At 37.5% G+C, this 26,864-nt stretch overlaps 1 protein-coding gene across 2 annotated transcripts in view; it reads left to right on the forward strand.

Annotated features, from left to right (window-relative positions):
* CTNNA2 (catenin alpha 2) overlaps positions 1 to 26,864 on the forward strand; it is a 1,238,106-nt gene that overhangs the window by 237,135 nt on the left and 974,107 nt on the right. The window lies entirely within an intron of this gene.

The following is a 26,864-nucleotide window of genomic DNA, read 5'->3' on the forward strand; positions in this document are numbered from 1 at the left end:
TTCAATTTTCAATTTTTAGGGCTGATCTTTCTATTCATTTTTCTTGCCTCTTTTCTGTTGATGCTGAGGTCCTTCTCTGTAGTAGATAAAGCCCAGGAGCATGGGCCCTGAATCTCTGGTGAGCTCCTAGGTCTGTTATTGACAGCTCATGCCTGAGTTAAAAAGCCTGAATCCTGTCACCAGTTCCCTCAGCTTCTTCCTAGATCTTGCCCCAAATGGACAGATTGTTCTGACCCATCATGACATCAGCACCATCTGCCTAGCTTAGAGCAGCAGCAGCAGCCAGGAATTCCTGCACTACCATCTCAGCCCTGGACTGCCCTGTTGGATGTTCCCTATGTGGGTATTTGTGAAACCTGTGTCATCAGCCCAACACGGAGCATCATAATACCTAATGGCTTCAGGCAGCCCTGGCCTCTTTCTCAAGTTGGGTTTTCTGGTTCTCTTGCTCATTCTCTTCTCAGTTAACTCTGGGTTCTGCCTGGTGTGCCTGCTTGTATTGTGACAGATGACACCTCTTAGGGGAAAAAGGCATGGGAAAGGGAGGCTAGGGACCCTAACTTTTGGTGCTCTCTGAATCCCAGGAGATGTGCCCTTTGCTTTCCTGATTTGGCTGGTGGCTCCTCTAGAAGCCTTCCTGAGAACATGGGAATCTCTGCTTTTCTCAGATGTTAAAGGGGTGAAGTGGATTCAGTGTTGTTTCCTGGAGATATTCATATTCAGTGCTAGCGTCATTTTAAGAAATAATGAGTCAGTCACAAGTAAGTAGCTTGTCTGTACAACACATATACTCTGGGGTACCCACTCCCTGGTCATTGTGCTGCCCTGACTGCCTGGCTTTCTTCTGCTATATGGCACAGATTAATAGCACATCACAGCTAGAAGGGACCATAGAAGAGGCTTGGTCCAATGGTCTCATTGCATACATTTTACATTTTTCAGAATGTAAGCCCAGAAAGTGAGCTGCATATGCTTTCACTGTCATTAGAAGTTATGATTCTAATTCCATAATGATACATGTCTTTCATATTTAGCATGCCATAATGCTCACTCTATATGAATTTTATCTGAACTTACTTTTTAAAACAAAATATCTCTGTCTAAACTGTCAAAATCCATCTTGATATGCAAACGTGAAACAAAGGATGATCAGGCGAGGATGATGAGTAGAGAGAGTCAGGTGTGGCTGCAAACCTAGACTGTGCTGCTGACTTCTATGTGACTTTAAATAAGAATCCATCTGATGTTACTTCTCTTTGGCGTAAGATGCATATTATTATTCAGTATAGTTGTGCAGATTCATTTAGAGAAAGCATCATAAGTACTCAGCTAAAAAGCTTTTACAGAACAAACGCTCCAAGAATGTACTTTCTTTTCTATCCTGGCAGAAGGACCAGTTGGTGAATATTGGTTTACATTTTTCTAATATCTTAATGTTAGTATCAATAATAAACAGATAACATTAACTTGGCATTGGGTAAGGTCTAAGAGCATCTCCTTGGATCTCATGACTATACTTATCAAGGTGTTGAAGAAAATCTAATCATCTAATGACTGTAAGACTGTCTCCTTTCATCTCTTATTTTCATCCTTCTTTACTTTTTTTTTCCTTTTTAATAGTCAATGTTATAGAATATGATTACCTTATTATGGAATTGTCTCATTAGGTATTATGAAGCACCTTCCCCCCTTAATGACTTAGACAGTTTCTCCTATTCTTTCCTACAAAATCACTGTATGCATCTTGTATAGGCCCTCTTTCTCCTGTGCTGCCTGGGAGATGCTCTGTCAGCCCAGGAGGAAGGAGTTAAAGCCCAGTGAGTGAATGATGAGAGGCTATTGATGTTGCTAAGAAAGTGCATAAGAGTTGGCTACTTGGGCATTTGTCCATGTGCCAGGTGACCTGTGGTCTGCATGGCTCCAAGTACAGGGGTGAGATTGTGCTTATTGGGGCTTAGGTTATAGGTCATATAAATTTGCCAGCAGCTTGCAGTTGGAACAAAAATTATAAATAAATAAATAAATAAATAAATAAATAAATAAATAAATAAATTTTATATATATATATATATATATATATATATATATATTCTTTCTAGTCTATATACACACTACTCAAGAGCATGTAAATGGTACCCAAAATGGACTTGGGTTTGTTGTGCAGTCTGGTGATTTAAAATTGAATTTTGAGGGCATCTTTAATGTCTACATTTAGGGGAAGAGGAAGCATGAGCAAAGGAAGATTATGTTTTGTCCTTCTCTATCTGAAGTTTGATAACCACAAGAGGTTTATAGCCAGTTGATTTAAATGGTTATAGTGCTAATGAGGCCAGCCTTTCAGATTTGATCCCTAGGCCAACTAAATATATTGATTTTTCTTGAGAGTGAGTCAGGCGAGAGAAGATACATCTTACCTGTGCTGAGAAAAACTATGAGAGCAGCAAACCATGTAGCTTTTATGTCCTTTATATATGGAGTACATTTTATTACTCTTATCCCTTATGCTAATATTGTTAAAGTAACATGAAAAAAATCAAATTAGAAAAATGATGGTTAGAACAAGAAGAAAAATGTGTAAGACTTGAGACCACGTATTATGTTCTGAGTCTGTAATCATGAGTTCAGAAAATTCCTTGGCTGTAAAAAGTGAGTGAGTTTTATTTTTTAAATTAATTAATTTATTTTTGGCTGTGTTGGGTCTTTGTTTCTGCGCGAGGGCTTTCTCTAGTTGCGGCCAGCGGGGGCCACTCTTCATCGCGGTGCGCGGGTCTCTCACTGTCGCGGCCTCTCTTGTTGCGGAGCACAAGCTCCAGATGTGCAGGCTCAGTAGTTGTGGCTCACGGGCCCAGTTGCTCCGCAGCATGTGGGATCCTCCCAGACCAGGGCTCGAACCCGTGTCCCCTGGATTGGCAGGCAGATTCTCAACCACTGGGCCACTAGGGAAGCCCCAAAGTAGGTGAGTTTTAAATAGTCTAATTAGGCAATCAGTTGTGTTGCTCATCTGCATTTACAAAGAGCAAATGGAAAACCGGAAGTTACTATGTACGTGTTGCTTAATTAGTCCAGTTAAACACCTGCCTAAGACTTCCTGGCTCAGCAAAGCCCCAGATCCTCAGAATCACTAGCACATTGCTAAAAATATAATTTTTCAAAATGTAAATATTTCATTTTAAAGATTGGTGAACTATTCTCCATACTCTGTATGAAAAAGTAAAGAAAATACATATGAATTATGCATTGCTTGTAACAAAAAATTTAGACTTTGCAGTTAAGTTCATTTAATGGCTCTGTACAGGTATACTCAGTTTAGAAGTTTATAAAAACATATAATGGAAAAAAAAATAAGATGTATTTCCAAAGAAAGTTATGAGGAACTTCATAAAATACTTGGGTAAGAAACTGACTGGAGTGGTCTTCCAGGGATCAGCAGGGCTCCACATGAGCCCCAGAATGCTTAAGGTAAGACACCCAAATTACTTTGAAAGATCCCCAGAAAGGAGATTTCTGAGAATCCTTTGTTAATCCTTCTAGATTTTGACATCAGAAGCTTCATTGTTAAATTAATATTCTCCCACTTATTTAGTATACCTCCCACTTATTTAGTCTACCTCCCACTTATTTATTTAGGATACAGAGAATAGTTTTCAGATATTTATACAAAATTCACCATCATGAACCACAAGTCAAGAAATGAATTTTATTAGCATATAGAATGTAGGAGTTTGAAGTAACTTAGGTAGAATTTTTAAGTTAGAGCTGTAAAGAATGAGACCCAAACAGATTGGTTGACCTCTGCACAGCTAATAAGTGGGTGGGGTTCAACTGCAAGTATTCTGATCTCATGTTCAGGACTCTTTCCTCTCACAATATGTGAGTTCACTATTATTTTTGGAATACCTTCTTTGTTAGAGAGCTAAGTGATTTAAATAAGCTGTCATATTTAAACTTTAGAACATCCCTATGAGGTGTATATTATTACCCTCATTTTTCAAAATAGGAAAATGAGTCTCAGATTCAGTAATTTCTCACCCAGATAGGACATGGTAGTTCCAAAGCCTGCCCTCTTTCCACTAACTCATGCCACTGCCTATTACTGACATTTCACTCTGCAGTATTCAGTACTGATCCTCTAGACTCCATTCTGCAATTTCAAAAATGCTAATACATTTAAAGAGAAATGATATTCTGAAGTAGAAAATGAGATTCTTTCTTTTTTGTGAGTTGCCAAATAAATGTTCACAAAAAGAATCTTGACAAGATAATTACAGTCTGCTCATTTTCCCCTTTATTTCATCAACAGTTCCATAGAACCTTGAAGCCTTTGAGAAGTAAAGCTGAAGGAATGCAGCTAGACAATATGCAGTGCATTCAAGTGGAAGGCTGGCATTCTGTCCATAACGAGATGACCCTATAGTAAAATGTCAATGTGGTCTTTATTCAAGCCATTGGCATTTTATCAGCGGTTTGTAGCTTAATGGGAGAATAATAATGTACACTTACATATCAAAATCAGAAAATGTCAGTAGATGATATAATTATATCTTTGGGAAAAAAGGGAATTTTTTAAAAAGAGGTATGTCATGCATACCCTAATGAAATTATACAGCCACATCCACTTTCTAGCTATAAAATACAGTTGGTTTTGGTTTTAGAAATTTGTACTGTATGTAAAATGAGGCAAGTATGTGTTGGACATTATCTTAGGGAAGTAAACTGCCAGTGTCTGACAAATTAAAACCTGAATTCTTCTCCTTCAGTGGCTTTATGACCACTGGCAAGCAAATTTCTCAGGGCTTGATGTTGTTATCGGAGTAACAGAGGTAATACTTTCATTTCCTCATTCTCACATACGCGTGCTATGTGTGTAATAAGCTGGGCACAGCTAGAGGGCACTTGCTGTTTAGGGTTCTATTAGGGAAAGAGTAAGGTGGTATTATTAGTCATGATTAATTTTGATTCTAGAGTAAAGACTAATCAACAATAGAAAGGATGAGATTTTGGTGGGATTACTTTGCTTTTTGTTTTTGGAAGAAACTGTTTTTAAATATGCTAGTGGGGAAACATAGTTGTTGTTTTTTTTTTTCCCCAGAACTCAGTAGGTTTTGTGTTAAATGAATCCCCCTGTGGCTTGCAAGTATCATTCCCTTTATGTGAGACTGGTAACTTCTGTTCCAAGAAGTGCTAATGGCTTATATATTTTTTTCATTTTAGTAGTAATTCCACTTATTATACTTTTGAGTTTACAGAGAATCTAAAGCCTCCTTAACAGTATTTCCAAAAGGTGGTTTGGAATTTACATTTCAAATATACCTTAGTTACCAGGATCTGGAATTTGACACAATATTTTTAAAATATATGTCATATGAAAAACCATAAAAGTCAAAGTAGCATGGTGGGCATGCTAGTCTGTATTTACTCTTCTGTATGTGTGTGTGAGTGTGCATGTGTGCACATGCACAGGAGAGAAAAGGGGGAAGGGGGAAGGGGAGAGGGCAAGGGGGAGGGGAGGGAGAGGGAGAGAAAGGGTATATTTAATGGCTACTGCAAAATGTTTGAGAAAATGAACAAATCATTTTTATTTCATAAGATGAAGTTTATATCCCTACCTCCCTGCTGGAAAAAATTCTTTAAATACATTTAAGATATTAGGGAAGAATATACAATGGAATATTACTCAGCCATAAAAAGAAACAAAATTGAACTATTTGTAATGAGGTGGATAGACCTAGAGTCTGTCATACAGAGTGAAGTAAGTCAGAAAGAGAAAGACAAATACCGTATGCTAACACATATATATGGAATTTAAGAAAAAAAAATGTCATGAAGAACCTAGGGGTAAGACAGGAATAAAGACACGGACCTACTGGAGAATGGACTTGAGGATATGGCGAGGGGGAAGGGTGAGCTGTGACAGGGCGAGAGACAGGCATGGACATATATACACTAACAAATGTAAGGTACATAGCTAGTGGGAAGCAGCCGCATGGCACAGGGATATCGGCTCGGTGCTTTGTGACCGCCTGGAGGGGTGGGATAGGGAGGGTGGGAGGGAGGGAGACGCAAGAGGGAAGAGATATGGGAACATATGTATATATATAACTGATTCATTTTGTTGTAAAGCAGAAACTAACACACCATTGTAAAGCAATTATACTCCAATAAAGATTTAAAAAAAAAGAAATTAATACCTCCATGTATTATTGCTCTGAATAGCCTGATTATTTGATTCTCTTTTTTATTGTTAAGATCAGCAGGATTTATACTAAAATTTCCTGGTCCATGTTAGAATTTGGATTTTGGGGGTTTTGTTTTTTTTTTTTTTAGGTGTTTTGCAAGATTTCTTTGTTTTGGCATCTGTTACTTTTGAAAGTTGCCTCTACCCGGTATACTTAATAGGAACAAATATTAACTTTAGCAAGTGATATTAGAATATACAGAGCATGGTGATAAACTATTTATCACCTGTGTTATAACTATGATTTCACTGATGCGTTTAGACTTGCTATTAGAAGATTGGTCCTGTTGTTTCCAGGAGCCCTGCTGTCTGTTTTGTTATCACAAGTGTTTGCTGAATGCGTTGATCTGTTTCTAAATAACTTTTTCTGATTCCTCAAACTGATTAATATGTTTTGTTGTACCCAGTACTCAAGTTGATTGATAACTTTCCAAAACACCTGTGATGCAGATCTCAGTAATAAGGGGGGGTGTAGTAGGTTGTGTCTGACCGCCAGACCTGTCTGTGCAGTTGTGTTGTGTGTTCAGTTATACCTTGGGTTTTACTTACCATTTTGGTCCAGAGAAAATGAATAATTTAAGATGCCTGTGGGTAGACAGAAATAGAAGATGCATGGTTGGTAGAAGCTTTGGTAAGAATTTTAGTAGGTGGAAAATCTGGCTGGTGGTCAGTGAGGTGTATTGGGGCAGGAAGAATTGAGGGAGGTATCCTGACATGTGAGACATCGTCAAGCATTTGACAGTAGTTCCTTAAAGTGCTTTCAAATTGAAAAGGAGGAGGGAAAATATTTATCCTATAACATCACCTATGTTGCAACTATGATTTCACATATTTACTACCAGATGCAGTTTATTTTTTTAAAAGGTAAAAGAATATTCACATGAAGTTCTTGCAGGTAGCAGGTACCTGTCACCTCCTTAAATCAAATAAGAGTAAAAGGTTGTAAAGTCCACAAGGAAAATTTTGAAAGAGGCTTTGTAACATGTTGGGCTATATAAGTAATGATTTTATGTACCCATATCTATGGGCTTATTTAACAATATCTATGTGAATGTCACATTTTACTAAAGGCATTAGCTGGCTCCTTGAAATTTCATATTTAATAATTCTTAGATTCAGTAGTTGGATCGTAACTTTGAGAGAAAATTTGTAATCTGACTTGAAAAGCAAACTTAATGTTATCTTTCTGTTTGTTTTTTGTTATGAGAAACATACCATTAACTGACAAGCAGGTTACACCTAGATCATTGAAATGGTATGAAGAGAATGACTTTTCAAAATTGTATAAGAAAAGGGCTTGGCCCTTTCAAACTTCTGCATATGGAAAATGGAAAAGTTCATAGCAATTCACAGAAAGGAAGTGTGTACAGAGCTGCATAAAAAGTGAAAAACTGCCACCCAAAACTTTATCTACCAAATGTTGTAATAATAACCTAACACGGTTTTAAAAAATGTTTGTATGTGTCTGTATGTATACATACATATTTAGTGCATGTGTTATTTTTCTAAATAAGTGTACATTCCTGAACCTAATGTGTTATATATACAATTATAAAATATATACATTTTGTAGAGAAAAGGGAATTGTGCATTGTTGTTGGGAATGTAAATTGGTGGAGCCATAATGGAAAATAGTATGGATGTTCTTCAAAAATTAAAAATAGTTCTATCATATGACCCAGCAATTCTACTTATGAAAATACTATCTTGAAAAGATATCTGTGCCTGATGTTCATGGCAGCATTATTTATGATAGCCAAGACATGGAGACAATCTAAGTGTCCATGGATGAATGAATGAATAAAGAAAATTATACACACACACACACACACACACACACACACAGAATGGAATACTGTTTAGCCATAAAAATAATAAAGTCTTGCTATTTGTGACAACATGAATGGACCTTGAGGGCATTATGCTAAGTGAAATAAGTCAGAGAAAGACAAACACCATATGATCTTACTTATATGTGGAACCTAAACAAGCAAACTAAAAATGCGTTCGTAGATATAAGTCCTGGGGATGTAATGTATAGCATGGTGACTTTAGTTAATAACAGTGTATTGTATATTTGGAAGTTGCTAAAAGAGTAGATCTTAAAAGTTCTCATCAAAGAAAAACACTTCTAGCTATGTATGGTGATGGATGTTAACTAAACTTACTGTGGTGATCATTTAACATATACACATTGTGTATATATATATATATATATATATATATATATAATTATAAATAATATAGTGATGTAGTTAATGTTACCTGCTGTAACAGATAAACCTCAAAATATCAGTGGCTTGACATAATAGAAGTTTTCTTCTCATTACGTAATATCCAAATGGGTCTTTCTGATCCATGGGTTGGTCTCCTTCAAGGGAAAATTTAAGGGCTTCGGCTCCTTCCAGCCTGTGGCTTCATCATCTTCAACACTTGGCTTCCAAATTTGTCAGTTTTGGGGAAAAAATGTGGAGGAGCGTGTTAGTGGCCCAGGTTTGTCAGTTTGGGGGGAAAAAATGTGGAGGAGCATGTTAGTGGCCCAGGAGAAGAGCACATATCACTTGAGGCTCACATTCTGTTGATTGGAATTCAGTCAGTTGACCACATAAACTCCAAGGGAAGCTAGGAAACACAATCTTGTCTTGTGAACAAAGGAAAAAGAAGTGTGTTCGATAGCACCAGGTGGTCTTTCCCGTTAACAATAATGAAAACAATAAACTTACTTTTCACTAAAAATAAATATGATATATAATTTAAATGGTTAAATTTTCTGTATACTTAACCTTTTCAAAGTTTTGCAAATCATACTTGCTTTAGGACATCATTAGCTAATATCTCAAGGAAACTGGAATGAGATTCATTGTTAGAAACAGTGGATGTAAATATATATTTCAACTTCTCAGCTCTGATTAACTTGTCTTTTTTTCAGCCTCATAATGTAGCTAACAAGAGCTTGTATTAAGACTAGAGGGAGAGTCGAGGAATGCCGTATCCTCTTGCCACAGCACCAGAACGAAAGCCACATGGAGGTGATAGATAAAACTAACCATAGGGAAGATGGCAGAGTAGAAGGACGTGAGCTCACTCCCTCTTATGAGAGCACCGGAATCACAACTACCTGCTGAACAATCATTGACAGGAAGACACTGGAACTCACCAAAAAAGATACTCCACATCCAAAGACAAAGGAGAAGCCACAGTGAGATGGTAGGAGAGGTGCAATCACAATAAAATCGAATCCCATAACTGGTGGGTGGGTGACTCACAGACTGGAGAACACTTATACCACAGAAGTCCACCCACTGGAGTGAACATTCTGAGCCCCACATCAGGCTACCCAACCTGGGTGTCTGGCAATGGAAGAAGGAATTCCTAGAGAATCAGACTTTGAAGGCTAGTGGGATTTGATTGCAAGACTTTGACAGGGCTGGGGGAAACAGAGACTCCATTCTTGGAGGGCACACACAAAGTAGTGTGCAATTGGGACCCAGGGGAAGGAGCAGTGACACCATAGGAGACTGAACCAGTACTAGCTGCTAGTATTGGATGGTCTCCTGCAGAGGCGGGGGTTGGCTGTGGCTCAGTATGGGGACAAGGACACTGACAGCAGAAGTTCTGGGAAGTACTCCTTGGCATGAGTCCCCCCAGAGTCCGCCATTAGCCCCACCAAAGAGTGGGGTAGGCTCCAGTGTTGTGTCACCTCAGGCCAAACAACAGGGAGGGAACCCAGCCCCACCCATCAGCAGACAAATGGATTAAAGTTTTACTGAGCTCTGCCCAGCAGAACAACACCCAGCTCTACCCACCACAGTCCCTCCCATCAGGAAACTGGCACAAGCCTCTTAGATAGCCTCATCCACCAGAGGGCAGACAGTAGAAGCAAGAATAACAACAATCCTGCAGCCTGTGGAACAAAAACCACATTCACAGAAAGATAGACAATATGAAAAGTCAGAGGGCTATGTACCAGATGAAGGAACAAGATAAAACCCCAGAAAAACAACTAAATGAAGTGGAGATAGGCAACCTTCCAGAAAAAGAATTCAGAATAATGATAGTGAAGATGATCCAGGACCTCAGAAAAAGAATGGAGGCAAAGATCGAGAAGATGCAAGAAATGTTTAACAAAGACATAGAAGAATTAAAGAACAAAAACCTAGAAGAATTAAAGAACAAACAAACAGAGATGAACAATACAATAACCGAAATGAAAAACACACTAGAAGGAATCAATAGCAGAATAACTGAAGCAGAAGAATGGATAAGTGACCTGGAAGGCAGAATGGTGGAATTCACTGCCATGGAACAAAATAATGAAAAATGAATGAAAAGAAATGAAGACAGCCAAAGAGACCTTTGGGACAACGTTAAAGCCAACAAGATTCACATTATAGGGGTCCCAGAAGGAGAACAGAGAGAGAAAGGACCCAAGAAAATATTTGAAGAGATTATAGTTGAAAACTTCCCTAACATGGGAAAGGAAATAGCCACCCAAGTCCAAGAAATGCAGAGTCCCAGGCAGGATAAACCCAAGGAGAAACACACCGAGACACATAGTAATCAAATTGACAAAAATTAAAGACAAAGAAAAATTATTGAAAGCAGCAAGGGAAAAATGCCAAATAACATACAGGGAACTCCCATAATGTTAACAGCTGATTTCTCAGCAGAAACTACAAGCCAGGAAGGAGTGACATGATATACTTAAAGTGATTAAATGGAAGAACCTACAACCAAGATTACTCTACCTGGCAAGGATCTCATTCAGATTTGATGGAGAAATCAAAAGCTTTACAGACAAGCAAAAGCTAAGAGAATTCAGCGCCACCAAACCAGCTCTACAACTAATGCTAAAGGAAGTTCTTTAAGTGGGAAACACAAGAGAAGAAAAGGACCTACAAAAACAAACCCATAAAATTAAGAGAATGTTCATAGGAACATACATATCGATAATTACCTTAAACGTGAATGGATTAAATGCTCCAACCAAAAGACACAGGCTCGCTGAATGGATACAAAAACAAGACCCATATATATGCTGTCTACAAGAGACCCACTTCAGACCTAGGCGCACATACAGACTGAAAGTGAGGGGATGGAAAAAGATATTCCATGCAAATGGAAATCAAAAGAAAGCTGGAGTAACAATACTCATATCAGATAAAATAAACTTTAAAATAAAGAATGTTACAAGAGACAAGGAAGGACACTACATAATGATCAAGGGGTCAATCCAAGAAGATATAACAATTATAAATATATATTCACCCAACATAGGAGCACCTCAATATATAAGGCAACTGCTAACAGCTATAAAAGAGGAAATTGACAGCAACACAATAATAGTGGGGGACTTTAACACCTCACTTATACCAATGGACGGATCATCCAAACAGAAAATTAATAAGGAAACACAAGCTTTAAATGACACAATAGACCAGATAGCTATAATTGATATTTATAGGACATTCCATCCAAAAACAGCAGATTACACTTTCTTCTCAAGTGCACATGGAACCTTCTCCAGGATAGATCACATCTTGGGTCACAGATCAAGCCTCAGTAAATTTCAGAATATTGAAATCATATCAAGCATATTTTCTGACCACAACGCTATGAGATTAGAAATCAATTACAGGGAAAAAAATGCATAAATCACAAACACATGGAGGCTAAACAATACATTACTAAATAACCAAGATATCACTGAAGAAATCAAAGAGGAAATCAAAAAATATCTAGAGACAAATGACAACAAAAACACAATGATCCAAAACCAATGGAATGCAGCAAAAGCAGTTCTAAGAGGGAAGTTTATAGAAATACAAGCCTACCTCAAGAAACAAGAAAAATCTCAAATAAACAATCTAACCTTACACCTAAAGGAACTAGAGAAATAAGAACAATCAAAACCTGAAGTTAGCAGAAGGAGAGAAATCATAAAGATTAGATCAGAACTAAATGAAATAGAAACAAATGAAACAATAGCAAAGATCAATAAAACTAAAAGCTGGTTCTTTGAGAAGGTAAACAAAATTGGTAAACCATTAGCCAGACACATCAAGAAGAAGAGGGAGAGGACTCAAATCAATAAAATTAGAAATGAAAAAGGAGAAGTTACAACAGACACCACAGAGATACAAAGCATCCTAAGAGACTACTACAAGCAACTCTACGCCAATGAAATGGACAACCTGGAAGGAATGGACAAATTCTTAGAAAGGTATAACCTTCCAAGGCTGAACCAGGAATAAGTGGAAAATATGAACAGACCAATCACAAGTAATGAAATTTAAACTGATTAAAAATCTTCCAACAAACAGAAGTCCAGGACCAGATGGCTTCACAGGTGAATTCTATCAAAATTTAGAGAAGAGCTAACATCTATCCTTCTCAAACTCTTGCAAAATATAGCAGAGGGAGGAACACTCCCAAACTCATTTTACGAGGCCACCATCACCCTGATACCAAAACCAGACAAAGATGCCACAAAGAAAGAACACTACAGGTGAACATCACTGATGAATATAGATGTAAAAATCCTCAACAAAATACTAGCAAACAGAATCCAACAACACATTAAAAGGATTGTACACCATGATCAAGTGGGATATATCCCAGGGATGCAAGGATTCTTCAATATATGCAAATCAATCAATGTGATACATGATATTAACAAATTGAAGAATAAAAAGCATATGATCATCTCAATAGATGCAGAAAAAGCTTTTGACAAAATTCAACACCCATTTATGATAAAAACTCTCCAGAATTGGGCATAGAGGGAACCTACCTCATCATAATAAAGGCCATAAACGACAAACCCACAGCAAACGTCATTCTCAATGGTGAAAAACTAAAAGCATTTCCTCTAAGATCAGGAACAAGACAAGGATGTCCACTCTCGCCATTATTGTTCAATATTGTTTTGCAAGTCTTAGCCATGGCAATCAGGGAAGAAAAAGAAATAAAAGGAATACAAATTGGAAAAGAAGAAGTAAAACTATCACTGTTTGCAGATGACATGATACTATACATAGACAATCCTAAAGATGCCACCAGAAAACTACTAGTGCTAATCAATGAATTTTGTAAAGTTGCAGGATACAAAATCAATGCCCAGAAAGCTCTTGCATTCCTATACACTAATGATGAAAAATCTGAAAGAGGAAACACTCCCATTTACCACTGCAACAAAAATAATAAAATACCTAGGAATAAACCTACCTAGGGAGACAAAAGACCTGTATGCAGAAAACTATAAGATACTGATGAAAGAAATTAAAGATGATACAAACAGATGGAGAGATACACCATGTTCTTGGATTGGAAGAATCAGTAATGTGAAAATGACTATACTACCCAAAGCAGTCTACAGATTCAATGCAATCCCTATCAAGTTACCAATGCATTTTTTACAGAACTAGAACAAAAAATCTTAAAATTTGTATGGAAACACAAAAGACCCCGAATAGCCAAAGCAGTCTTGAGTGAAAAAAATGGAGCTGGAGGAATCAGACTCCCTGGCTTCAGACTGTACAACAGAGTTACAGTAATCAATACAATATGGTACTGGCACAAAAACAGAAATATAGATCAATGGGACAGGATAGAAATCCCAGAGATAAACCCACGCACCTATGGTCAACTAATCTATGACAAAGGAGGCAAGGATATACAGTGAAGAAAAGACAGTCTTTCAATAAGTGGTGCTGGGAAAACTGGCCAGCTACATGTAAAAGAATGAAATTTGAACACTCCCTAACACAATACACAAAAATAAACTCAAAATAGATTAAAGACCTAAATGTAAGACTGGACACTATAAAACTCTTAGAGGAAAACATAGGAAGAACCCTCTTTGACATAAATCACAGCAAGATCTTTTTTGACCCACCTCCCAGAGTAATGGAAATAAAACCAAAAATAAACAAATGGGACCTAATGAAACTTAAAAGCTTTTGCAAAGCAAAGGAAACTACAAACAAGATGAAAAGACAACCCTTAGAATGGTAGAAAATATTTGCAAACGAATCAACGGACAAAGGATTAATCTCCAAAATATATAAACAGCTCATGCGGGTCAATATTAAAAAAAACAAACTCCCCAATCAAAAAATGGTCAGAGGACCTAAACAGACATTTCTCCAAGAGGACATACAGATGGTCAAGAAGCACTTGAAAAGCTGCTCAACATCTCTAATTATTAGAGAAATGCAAATCAAAAGTACAATGAAGTATCACCTCACACCAGTTAGAATGGGCATCATCAGAAAATCTACAAACAACAAATGCTGGAGAGCGTGTGGAGAAAAGGGAACCCTGTTGCACTGTTGGTGGGAATGTAAATTGATACAGCCTCTATGGAGGACAGTATGGAGGTTCATTAAAAAACTAAAAATAGAATTACCGTATGATCTAACAATCCCACTACTGGGCATATACCCAGAGAAAACCATAATTCAAAAAGACACATGTACCCCAATGTTCATTGGGGCACTATTTACAATAGCCAGGTCATGGAAGCAACCTAAATGCCCATCGACAAACGAATGGATAAAGAAGGTGTGGTACATATATACAATGGAATATTCCTCAGCCATAAGAAGGAACAAAATTGCATCATTTGTAGAGACATGGATGGATCTAGAGACTGTCATAGTGAAGTAAGTCAGAAAGAGCAAAACAAATATTGTATATTAAGGCATATATGTGAAACCTAGAAAAATGGTACAGGTGAACCAGTTTGCAGGGCAGAAGTAGAGACACAGATGTAAAGAACAAACATATGGACACCAAGGGGGGAAGTGGCAGGGGTGTCTGTGTGTGAATTGGGAGATTGGGATTGACATATATACACTAATATGTATAAAATGGATAACTAATAAGAATCTGCTGTATAAAAAGATAAATAAAATTCAAAAATTAAAAAGAAACACAACAAAACTAATCATAGGAAAGTCACAATTAACTAAAATTGTCTCATTCCCAGAAAAGAGCCTGGATAGCTACTGGATATCTAAACAAAGGGCAAGTAGGCAGAGGAAATACCCAAGCAACAAGCCATTGTTACAGAGTCCCCTTTTAACATATAATTTCCTCTCGCTTGCTTCACTGTACCTGTACTTGATTATTTAGTCCTGTTGGCCAAAAAAAAAAAAAAAAAGATAACCAAAAAATGTATTGTTAAAGTAGCTTTGGGACACTGTATGTAATTGTGAATATTTTACAGTTTAAAAGCTCCTCAGAGAAAGAAATTAAGAAACTATGAAGTCATCCTTTGCTTCTAGAGACAGTGTTTCATTTTCTTTTCTCAGCCATATGTGAATGATAAAAATGAAGTTGTAATTACCTAAACCCATATTCAGTTTGTGGTACATTCTGCTTATATTCACTGCAGTGAATAAAGGATTATTTATAAAAGAAATCTGCAAGAAAAAAAAAAAAGACTGGGAGGGGGTCTGCCCTGCATTTTCTTAAATTGTTAAATTGTGATTGCATTTTTAGTACTATCTTCAAGTCCCAGTTTCCAATTCACAGTGGTCCTTTTAAGTTTCTGGTCCATTTTGTGAGGGTGTTTTTGTATATGTTTGAAAAATCAATTAATATAATCCTTAAAACCACTTAAGAAAGTATATACATTGAAGTGTAAGGCCACCATTGCCAATTCCTTGGATTTGTGGACCTTATCTTTCTCTCAAGATACCCCATTTGTCATATGTGGCTCAAGGCCATCTGATGTAGAGATGAGGTGGTGGTGCCAGTTTAAGTCCTTATATGAAACATTAGTATGGCTTAATTCTTAATTTCCTTTTTTACACAAAAGCCAATATAGAATCCTGGTACTTTTCCTGCATCCCATGGATTATCAATTACTTCCCATAGAGCGTGTGCACTCTGTGTTGGAATCCACTAACTTTAAAGAAGGAAAATGTCAAAGCAAGTGGCATTGTCAATCAATGATTGTAATAGTAAAAAGACTTGATGAATTTGGGGGGAATAGAAGTTTTGGTCAACTGAATCCTTTAGTTAACATAGTGTTGATTGGAAAATAGTTTTTATTTATTACGGTTTCAGATTTGTGTATACTGTTTCTTGTAACAGTCTAGTTTTATTTTGTTTCCTTTTATTTTAATCTTAGTTAAATCCAAAATAGTGAATCATGAACGTAGTTTAGTCATTCTTCAATTTAGTGGGGCATTAAGAACAGCATGGGATTTCCTCAGGTGGGCACTGATGGTTAGAACATTTAGGGTTTTCTTTGAAGATTTATTTATTTATTTATTTGTTTGTTTGTTTGTTTATTTATTTTTGGCTGCGTCGGGTCTTAGTTGTGGCACACGGGATTCATTGTGGTGTGTGGGCTCTTCGCTGCCGCGCATGGGCTTTTCTTTAGTTGTGACGTGTGCGTTTTCTCTTCTCTAGTTGTGGCGTGCAGGCTCCAGGACTCGTGGGCTCTGTACTTTGCGGAATTCAGGCTCTCTAGTTGAGGCCCACGAGCTCAGTAGTTGTGGTGCGTGGGCTTAGTTGCCCTGCAGCATGTGGGATCTTAGTTCCCTGACCAGGGATCAAACCTGCATCACCTGCATTGGAAGGCCGATTCTTTACCACTGGACCACCAGGGAAGTCCCAACATTTAGAATTTTTAAAAACAGAAACATCTTCTCACTCACTTAAAATTCCTGATTCTAAACAGTTGCTCCTTCAGTGAATTCTGATATTGCTTTAGTGTCTTAATTTTGAGTGTAATTTTTTATTGCTGTAAGTGTAGACATTGAAAGTTACAGAGATTCTAGGAAAATCTAGGTTGTTACTAGATCCTTTAAATAAGCTTGTTTCTTGTGCTTGTTTGATTTACCATGTTTTATCAAATCTAGCATGTCATCAATTGTAAGATATATATATTTAAGTACCTGTAAGAAAAAAATAAAATTTTATCAAATGTATATTTTAGATGACACAGATTGTAGGATTAATCTTCATTTTGCATATGTAAAAGTGTGGAAAAAAGGTATATCAATTGACAGAATATATTTTACTGCCTTCCGTAAAAGATTTATGGAGACTTTAAAGGATATATAAAATACTGAAAGGTTAACATACCTTAAAGGAAAGTGATTTAAAAAGAAAGATGACTATAAGTATAGATAAGGAGCAAAGATGGAGACTAACACAGTAATAATAAACATTAAATCATATGCTTTATAATAGGGACCACAGACTTGGGATAAACTTTTTTTTATTGAAGTCAGTGCAAAAAGGAATAATTTATTTATTACACAATTTAATGTCCATGAAATAAAATCAAACCCGTTTCTAAGGAGAGGTTCCAATATTCTTGGTACTAAAATCATTCAAAAATTTCTCAGTATTATGTGAAGAATGATTATCTTATCTATAACTTTAAAGTATACACAGTGAGCTTTCTAAAACCCTTTGTGGTAGTATCCTCCGTTGAACTAAGTGATATTGCACTAAGGCAGTAGAAACATTTGCACCAGTGTCCAGGATAATACCATTTCTCTCTTTACTTATGTGTTTTAAGTTGAGCTATTATAATAGGTGGAGACAGAGGTGGACTGCACTTCCTTCAAGCAAAACTAAATGTTGTTTCTCTCAGACAAGCTTTTGGATGACAGAAAATCTAGACCACACTCCCTGGAGGTTACAAGAAATTGAGCTCCTAATGCTGCTACTTAAATATGAAACAGCAGGCTTTAATAGAGAGCGGAAAATGTTAGTTTAACATCCTATAAGGAAAATTGAGTTTCTTCTGAAGAACAAGTGCTTAAGGAGAAGGCCACCTTTTTTAAAAATAAATTCATTTATTTATTTTTGGTTGTGTTGGGTCTTCGTTGCTGCGCACAGGCTTTCTCTAGTTGCGGCGAGTGAGGTCTACTCTTCATTGCGGCACGCAGGCTTATCATTGTGGTGGCTTCTTTTGTTGAGGGGCACGAGGTCTAGGCGTGTGGGCTTCAGTAGTTGTGGCACTCGGGCTCAGTAGTTGTGGCTCACGGGCTCTAGAGCACAGGCTCAGTAATTGTGGTGCATGGGCTTAGTTGCTCCGCTGCATGTGGGATCTTCCCGGACCAGGGCTTGAACCCATGTCCCCTGCATTAGCAGGGGGATTCTTAACCACTGCACCACCAGGGAAGTCCCGAGAAGGCCACCTTATTTCATTTTGACACTAGTGAGATTCTTGCTAGGAAATAAGTTTGAACCACTTCTAATCTAAAGATGAATCGATCATCCAGGGCCCAACTGATCCACTCTGTAAATTGTAACCACAGAAAGTTTAGCCTAGAAAAAATTTGATATAGTTATAACTGGCTATTCATAGAAATTTAATATAGTCAAACTGGCCGGCCATAGAAATTCCTCAAACCCAATCACAGAATGTCTGTTTTAGGGTTAATTTTGGAAATCTACTTTTTGATGTCAACAGATCTTCCTTGACTTACAATGAGGTCAAGTCCTGATAAAACCATCGTTAAGTTGAAAATATCATTTGGCAAATTCATTAATCCATCTAACCTACTGAACATTATAGCTTAGTATAGCTTAACTTAAATGTGCTTAGACCATAGCTTACAGTTGGGCAAAATCATCTAACACAGAGCTTATTTTAATTTATTTTTCAAATAAAAAAAATATTTTATACTGGACTATAGTTGATTTACAATGTTTTAGTTTCAGATGTACAGCATAGTGATTCAGTTATACATATACCTACTGTACAGCACAGGGAACTCAGCTCAATATTCTGTAATAACCGAAGTGGGAAAAGAATTTGAAAAAGAATAGGTATATGTATATGGATAACTGAAACCTATTTTAAAAAGAGTGTTGAATACCTAATGTAATTTATTGACTACTGTACTGAAAGTGAAAAACAGAATAGTTGTGTGAGTACAGAATGGATATTAGTGTGTGGTTGTTTCCCCTCGGGATCATGGGATGGTGGGTTGACTGGGAGCTGAGGCTGCCCCTGCCTGGCATCACGAGAGATTATCATAGCACATATTGCTAGCCCAGGAAAAGATCAAAAATCAAAATTCGAAGTATGTTTTCTACTGAATTCGTATCGCTTTCTCACCATTGTAAAGCTGAAAAATCAGTAAGTCAAACCATGACAAGTCAGAGACCATCTGTATACTCTTCAAGATAAAGTATTTGGAAAAAGTATACCAAAGCAACTGAGTGGGAAGGCTTGCCTTGTGGCCTTATTTAAAAATTGCAGGTGAGTCCACAAAGAACAATAACTTAAATGGGAAACACTATTTATAGGCTTTCTTTCTAGCATTAATTAACTAGTAGAAGTTCAGGTCTGCTTTAGATATAATAAAACCTTACCTTCAAAGTTTAAGAATGCATGCTTCCAGGACTCTGTATCAATGAACATACATACTAATCTACATTGTCAATATCAAATAAGTGGGAAGAAATTTTTCAAAGACAAAGAGACCAGAATTATTCTTTATTTTATCCCTCTTTAAATTACTAATGCCTCGTTATAAAAGATCATCATTTCTAATTCTGACTTTTGAAGTTGTGGAAGCATCAGTAACTGCGGTTCTTGTAATTTACTTCTTTTTGTCTAAAACGGGATGTGGAGCTGTTTGGGAAGAAAAGATCAGTTCAATCCGAAATTCTACTGCAATAGTTTCTATGACATGGAAGTTTTACTTTAGTTATTAGTGAGACTACCATAAGTCTGTATTATCACCTCCTTTTGCTCGAGCACTAGTGTCACTGTGCTGATCTCCTTTTCTCTCCAAAATGCACAATATACATACACCTTATATATCCTGGAGATTCTGTGCTAGGAAACAACTTATAATGGACTGTACCACAAGGTGAGTGTATATCATTTCATATAATTTATAAGGAAAAGTACAAGCCATATTTGTGCCTACTGTATAATTGCAAAAGGAATAGATTAGGTAATCAAGGAGTGATTCAAGGAAGACCTCATTTTGACTCATTACTTGGCAGTTTTTTTTTTTTTTTTTTTTTTTTTTTTTTTTTTTTTTTTGTGGTACGCGGGCCTCTCACTGTTGTGACCTCTCCCGCTGCAGAGCACAGGCTCCGGACGCGCAGGCCCAGCGGCCACGGCCCACAGGCCCAGCCACTCCGCGGCACGCGGGATCCTCCCGGACCGGGAAGCGAACCCGCGTCCCCTGCATCGGCAGGCGGACTCCCAACCACTGCACCACCAGGGAAGCCCGGCAGTTGTTTTTCTGACTTGGCACTGCTCAAAACCTGACAAGATTTCTCTTAGAGGCTTCATGTTATCAAATATACTACCATTTGAGCATTTTAACTCCCTTAAAGAGTTTTCCTCTTTAAGGATTTTTACATTTATCTTCTGTTGCTCCTGGAATAAATAACTTGTTTTTGATAATTTTGTTTTCAGATATGCACCTCCCAATGCTCTTGCTTTTTTTAAGCTATAACAGTAATCAAAGCTCTCTGTTATGTTTGCTGAGCAATTATGCCAAATGAAATACTTTAGAACAGTGCAAGAGTAGAATTCATAAAGACTTACTACTCACATCTACAGAGTGCATGAATCTAGCAAAAGTAAGTTATCATTTTTATTTTCAGCTCTTGGTTCCCTTTTATTGGTTTTCTGGAGAGCTCAAATAATGGCTTGACTTATAGCATTCACATCTGTTTACTCTTACTTTTCCAAGTTCCTTGTGATTGCCAACAGAGGAAATTGCCTTTCAATCAATTCATCAACAAGTTGTTTTTGCGGACTCCTGATATGTCATGGCACCTAAAATAAGAGGAAGGGTTTACCTCTAGAAGTCATTGCTTTATCTCTCTTACTTTCTTTTGCTTCAGCTAGACTGCTGTTTCTGAAAGTAAAGTCTATAAACCATACATACCCTAATTTCATGCGATGCATGTGAGATACACTAGCTGAGACCTACGTGAGCAGAAGCACTATAAGATCTAGGAATTTGCCGTCTAACAAGCATCTAGGTGATTCTAAAGTATGATAAAGTCTGGGGCTTCCCTGGTGGCGCAGTGGTTGAGAGTCCGCCTGCCGATGCAGGGGACACAGGTTCGTGCCCCGGTCCGGGAAGATCCCACATGCCGCGGAGCGGCTGGGCCCACGAGCCATGGCCGCTGAGCCTGCGCGTCCGGAGCCTGTGCTCCACAACGGGAGAGGCCACAGCAGTGAGAGGCCCGTGTACTGCAAATAATAATAATAATAATAAAGTATGATAAAGTCTGAAAATCATTGTCCTAGAATTCAGTGCTTCTCAGATTTTGATGTGCATATGAATTACTTTGGGATCTTGTTAAAATACAGGTTCTCTTTTAGTAGGTCTGGAGTGGGGCCTGAGAGTCTATATTTCTAACCAGCCCTGGGTGACAATGATATCTCCAGAGCTCACTTTCAATTGAATGTCCTATGGATAAGACTTAGACAAACTACACTGTTGTTGGTTATGGGCAGATGTGACAGAGTTGCCAAGACAAAGTGCCTGGGTGCCCTCACTATTGCTTATAATTTTGGAAGAAGTCTTCCATGTCTATTGAGTTTGTACATCCTGGAAGCAGAGAACTGATCAAGTTGAAGAGACACGATCAGATAAGTTGTCTTCCAATAAAACACATTGCAAAAAAAAGAAAGGAATGAAGTGGTGTTGGCTACTGCATTACTTGCCGTTGTGTAAGAATGGAGGGTCTACTCTTAGGACATTAGATGGTGAGCAGTCTATACCAGCCTGGGTCTCATAGTTTCATACTCAAATCACACAGTCAACGTATCTGAAAACTATATTTCCCATCCTCTTGCTATTGCTGAGGTTTTTTTATTGACCAGGGTCCATTGGGACCATCATTAGGTCAAGGTTCTAGAACGATTAACCACTTATACTCTCATCTATGAGCTGTAGGATTTCTTCTCTTCTTTGATGAGAGGCAGAGACATTGAGGAAATATTTGAGATATATGACTAGAGAAAATCAAATATCCTGCTAAGCTAAGGTTGAGTTGCCTACAAAGAGGGGCCACGTTGAGGGTTTAGAGAGAAGCTGGCATAGCCAATGAATCTGAATGATGTGATCAGAAGATCAGTTTAAAAGGGTGGTAGTACAGGAGCTTCCCTGGTGGCGCAGCGGTTGAGAGTCCGCCTGCCGATGCAGGGGACACGGGTTCGTGCCCCGGTCCGCGAGGATCCCACATGCCGCGGAGCAGCTGGGCCCGTGAGCCATGGCCGCTGAGCCTGCGCGTCCGGAGCCTGTGCTCCGCCACGGGAGAGGCCACAACAGTGAGAGGCCCACGTACCACAAAAAAAAAAAAAAAAAAAAAAAAAAAAGTGGTAGTACAAAACAGTAATTCAAAAAGATGCATGGACCCCTATGTTCATAACAGCACTATTTACAATAGTGAAGACATGGAAGCAACCTAAATGTCCATTTACAGGTGAATCTATAAAGAAGATGTGGTATGCATGTACAGTGGAATATTACTCAGCTATAGAAAAAGAATGAAATAATGCCATCTGCAGCAACATGGATGGACCTAAAGATTATCATATTAAGTGAAATAAGTCAGAAAGAGAAAGACAAATACCATATGATATCATTTGTAAGTGGAATCTAAAATATGACACAAATGAACTAATCTAACAAACAGAAACAGATTCACAGATATAGAGAACAGACTTGTGGTTGCCAAGGGAGTGGGGGAAGGAAGGGTTGGGAGTTTGGGCTTAGCAGATGCAAACTAGTATATATAGAGAATGGATAAACAGCAAGGTCCTACTGTATAGCACAAGGAACTAGATTCAAGATCCTGTGATAAACCATAATGGAAAAGAATATGAAAAAAGAATGTATGCATATGAATAACTGAATATCTTTGCTGTACAGCAGAAATTAACACAACATTGTAAATCAACTATACTTTAACAAAACAAATTCAAAAAAAAAGGGTGGTGGTAGCAGCAAGTCTTTCCTGGTGTAGGAGGGAGGAAGATAAAGGTGGGTACAGAGACAAGTAAGCTTGATGACCCTCCTAAAAGCGACAGGAGTTTGGAGAAGGAAAAGATTATTGCTAAAAGAATTAGCCAGGAGATATTTCCAGGAGAAAGAAGAGATGAGTCAATAGCACTAAATGTGATAGAGTAGTATGATAAGATAAAAGTAATTTGATTTTGGCAACTTATTAATTACTTTAGTGAAAGATCAGTTTAAGAGGACTATGCTACAGGAGGTGTGAGGATAAAAGCAGAATTTCAGTGGGCTGAGAAATGAATGGAAAGAGAACACGGACACTTTAACACATATGCTTCTAATTTAAAAAAAAATGTTGACAGTGGCTAATAAAAGCTAAACTCCTTAGCTTGGCTTTCAGAGCCTTTAAAAGTTTTACTCCACCGCATCTATCTAATCTTGTTTCCTATATCATTCATATACAGCCGCCCTCTCAAGTGAGAATGGTCTCCTTACTACCTAGAAAATATCATGCCCATTTTAACACGTCAATGTTCATGCTATTACTCCTAGTCTCTGTTGCTGGAACTTTATGTTTTCTATTTTTTTTCTTCTGCACAAAAGATGTGCTCACAAATTGTTAGAGAGGTAAGGGATTGTGTGGATCTTGAATGACTCTTGCCTTGGGTGAAAGTTGTTGTGGGGATTAGAGAGAGTGCCTGATTGGGGTAAGAGAAGGTGTACCATTCAACCAGGAATTTCTACAGAATAACCATCTCTTAAAAGGTTGCCAACAAGCTGCACTAGACCTTCAAAAGTATGTAAGTCTTGGCTTCCCTGGTGGCGCAGTGGTTGAGAGTCTGCCTGCCGATGTAGGGGACACGGGTTCGTGCCCCAGTCTGGGAAGATCCCACATGCCGCGGAGCGGCTGGGCCCGTGAGCCATGGCCGCTGAGCCTGCGCGTCCGGAGCCTGTGCTCCACAACGGGAGAGGCCACAGCAGTGAGAGGCCCGCGTAACGCAAAAAACAAAGAAAGAAAGAAAAAAAAAGTCTGTAAGCCCCATCTACCCAAGACCTAGTCCCAGCCTGGATATCAGGCTTAGACACAGAGATCTGTAGTCTCCAGAGCTCATTGGTGTGTCTCTCTATTATTTAAATCATCTTTCATGTTCTTCATTACAATTATAATTTTCTTCATACAACATTCTATATTTTGTGTTATGGTTATCTCTGAGAATATCAATTTATGGCTATTGTGAATAGGATATTTTAAACTAGATTTTTCATTGGTAATGCTGTTCTATTAGGTTGTTATTGCTTATCTAGTATTTAACCACTAATAGTTCTAATAGTTTGTCTTTTAATTCTTTTGTAGTTTCTTGATACATTCATATTCTCTGTAAGTAATGACAATTTAATGTGTCTACTTTCTAATGTTTATATCTCTTCCTTCTTTTTTCTTATCTAATTTGTTGACTTTGTCCTTCAACAAAGCACTGAATAGCAATAGGGAGAGTTAACAATTATTTCTTTATTCTAGACTGATTAAGACATGAGCATTTATGGAGCCTCATAATTTTCCTTCTATTCTGCTATCTTGTATCCCTTTACATTCTTCCACATGTGAATAAAAGAGAGCTCTTACTAAAAGAGGACTGAATGGATTTGCTTCATTTGAAAGTAATTACATTTTTCTAAGGAACTTCCTGGTAATGTTCTATGTTTATTTTTTCCCACATACTGACACTTCATACTGACTTGTTATTATGAGCATTACCTAAACTGTGCTTAATACAGCAGTGCACCATGAGACAACACAAAAATTGAAATCTGTTTGCCTTTGGAGAAGGTGAACCAGAATATAGTCATTTAGCTCTTTTGGTATTAATAGATTCACTGTCAGCTTCCACTCCCCAAAACTGCCAATATGCCTAACATTAATGGCTTCCAACTCCATCCATTTTTTCTAATTTGAGAACACTGAAAAGTTAGATCACAGAACGTCTCAAAATTATATATAAAATGAGAACAAATCAGGTATCAGTGAGAATAGGAATATTTTCCTCCAATAAAGAGCCTAGCCTAAATAGAGAAATTATGCACAGTGTAATGAATATAGACAACCATATTGTACTGTAATTATGTAAAGGGATAGAGGTGCCAAGTATCACTACAATGGCAATCATATTACAACATATACATGTATTAACACACTATATACATGTATCAAATTAACATGTTGTACACCTTAACCTTATACAATGTTATATGGCAAATACATTTGATTAAAAAATAAAAATAAATACAAATAAAAGATTTTTGAGATGTTTGCTGTGTTTGCTTAGGAAGCATAAAAACTCGTTTCCAGGTAGTGGCTCTTTGGAGAGTTGGGGTTCCTGGAAGAGAGCTATGTTAATGTGCTAGAGTAAACCGTCTTTAATGAGAACATTCTTGTACCTCCAAAAAGTAACTTTGGAGACAGGCTGTCTTTCTTCTGATGGTTGCCTCTGTGGGTGGAACTGAAAAGAATGCAAGGTGTTACTGACTGCATACGTATTTTACAGCTAACTAGCGTTTTCTGACAGTCTTATTCTTAATGACTTTATCTTTCTTTTTTCTGTCTAGTGTTTGTACTTAAGTGTCCTTATAGAGTCCTTTTTTAATTCACTGTGTCTAATTATTAACAATCAAAAGAAAGCTGAATATGACAGCTCCCAATGCTGTATTAACCACTTCTGAAGTAATGGTTCTGCTACATTCATCATCTTGGTTCACATTTATTCAATACTTTTCTTCTGATATTATCTCTTGCCCTGTAACCTGACTGGACGTTAATTGTGACTTTGCCTAATAACTGCTTGCTCTCGGATTTGGAGTAAATTGTAGAGACTATAGCATTTAGAACTTTTCTGTGGACGAGCTTTCTTGATAACCTCCAATAAAGGCTTTAGTTTGCTAACTGGGATACACGTCAGTGCAAATAAACCACAGCATCCACATTCTTATGAAGCTGATAAAAAAAATGCAGAGGTGTAGATGACTAGCTGAATAGAATATGGAACAGTTGCATTCATTTCCCTCCCAGACTTCTCACTGGCAGAAAATAAAGGTTCAGAAGTCTACAGGAGATAAGTTGTTTAAAAGATATTAAAAGCTTTGTTAGCATATTAAATAGCTCTAGACAGAGTGCTAAAAGAAGTTTGGCAGGTGAGATATTGTATCCAAATTATGATACTTAGAAAAGGAGTGATAATGCAAATTTAATTTCAATTCTGGAAATTTTAGCAGGTTAACCAAATGTTGAGACTGAATCATTCGGTCTCTTTGGATCAAATTTACCATTTTGTTTTTATAAGATGAAATCAGAAATAGCAAGGCTCTTCAAAGTCCTTGGTAAGTGACACATAAATAATGCATATTGATGGCCCACCATTTATTAACTACTCATGCACCTCTTCCCTGACTTTTGGGCTCAGTTATTGGTTCTTCTGATTCAAAGCTCAAAGGCAGTTCTACATTTTATTTTATTTTATTTCCTCTCTGAAGCTGCATATTCCAACCAGTGCTAAATTTGTCAACCTGTGAAAGCACCCCCTCCAGTGGATTGGAAACTGAGCTACTGGCAAATCTGCTTTTTTTCCTTATTCACATGCTTTTTTCTTCTACAGGAAATA

The sequence above is a fragment of the Phocoena sinus genome, chromosome 13 (genome assembly GCF_008692025.1).
Source record: "Phocoena sinus isolate mPhoSin1 chromosome 13, mPhoSin1.pri, whole genome shotgun sequence".
Classification (NCBI taxonomy): Eukaryota; Metazoa; Chordata; class Mammalia; order Artiodactyla; family Phocoenidae; genus Phocoena; species Phocoena sinus.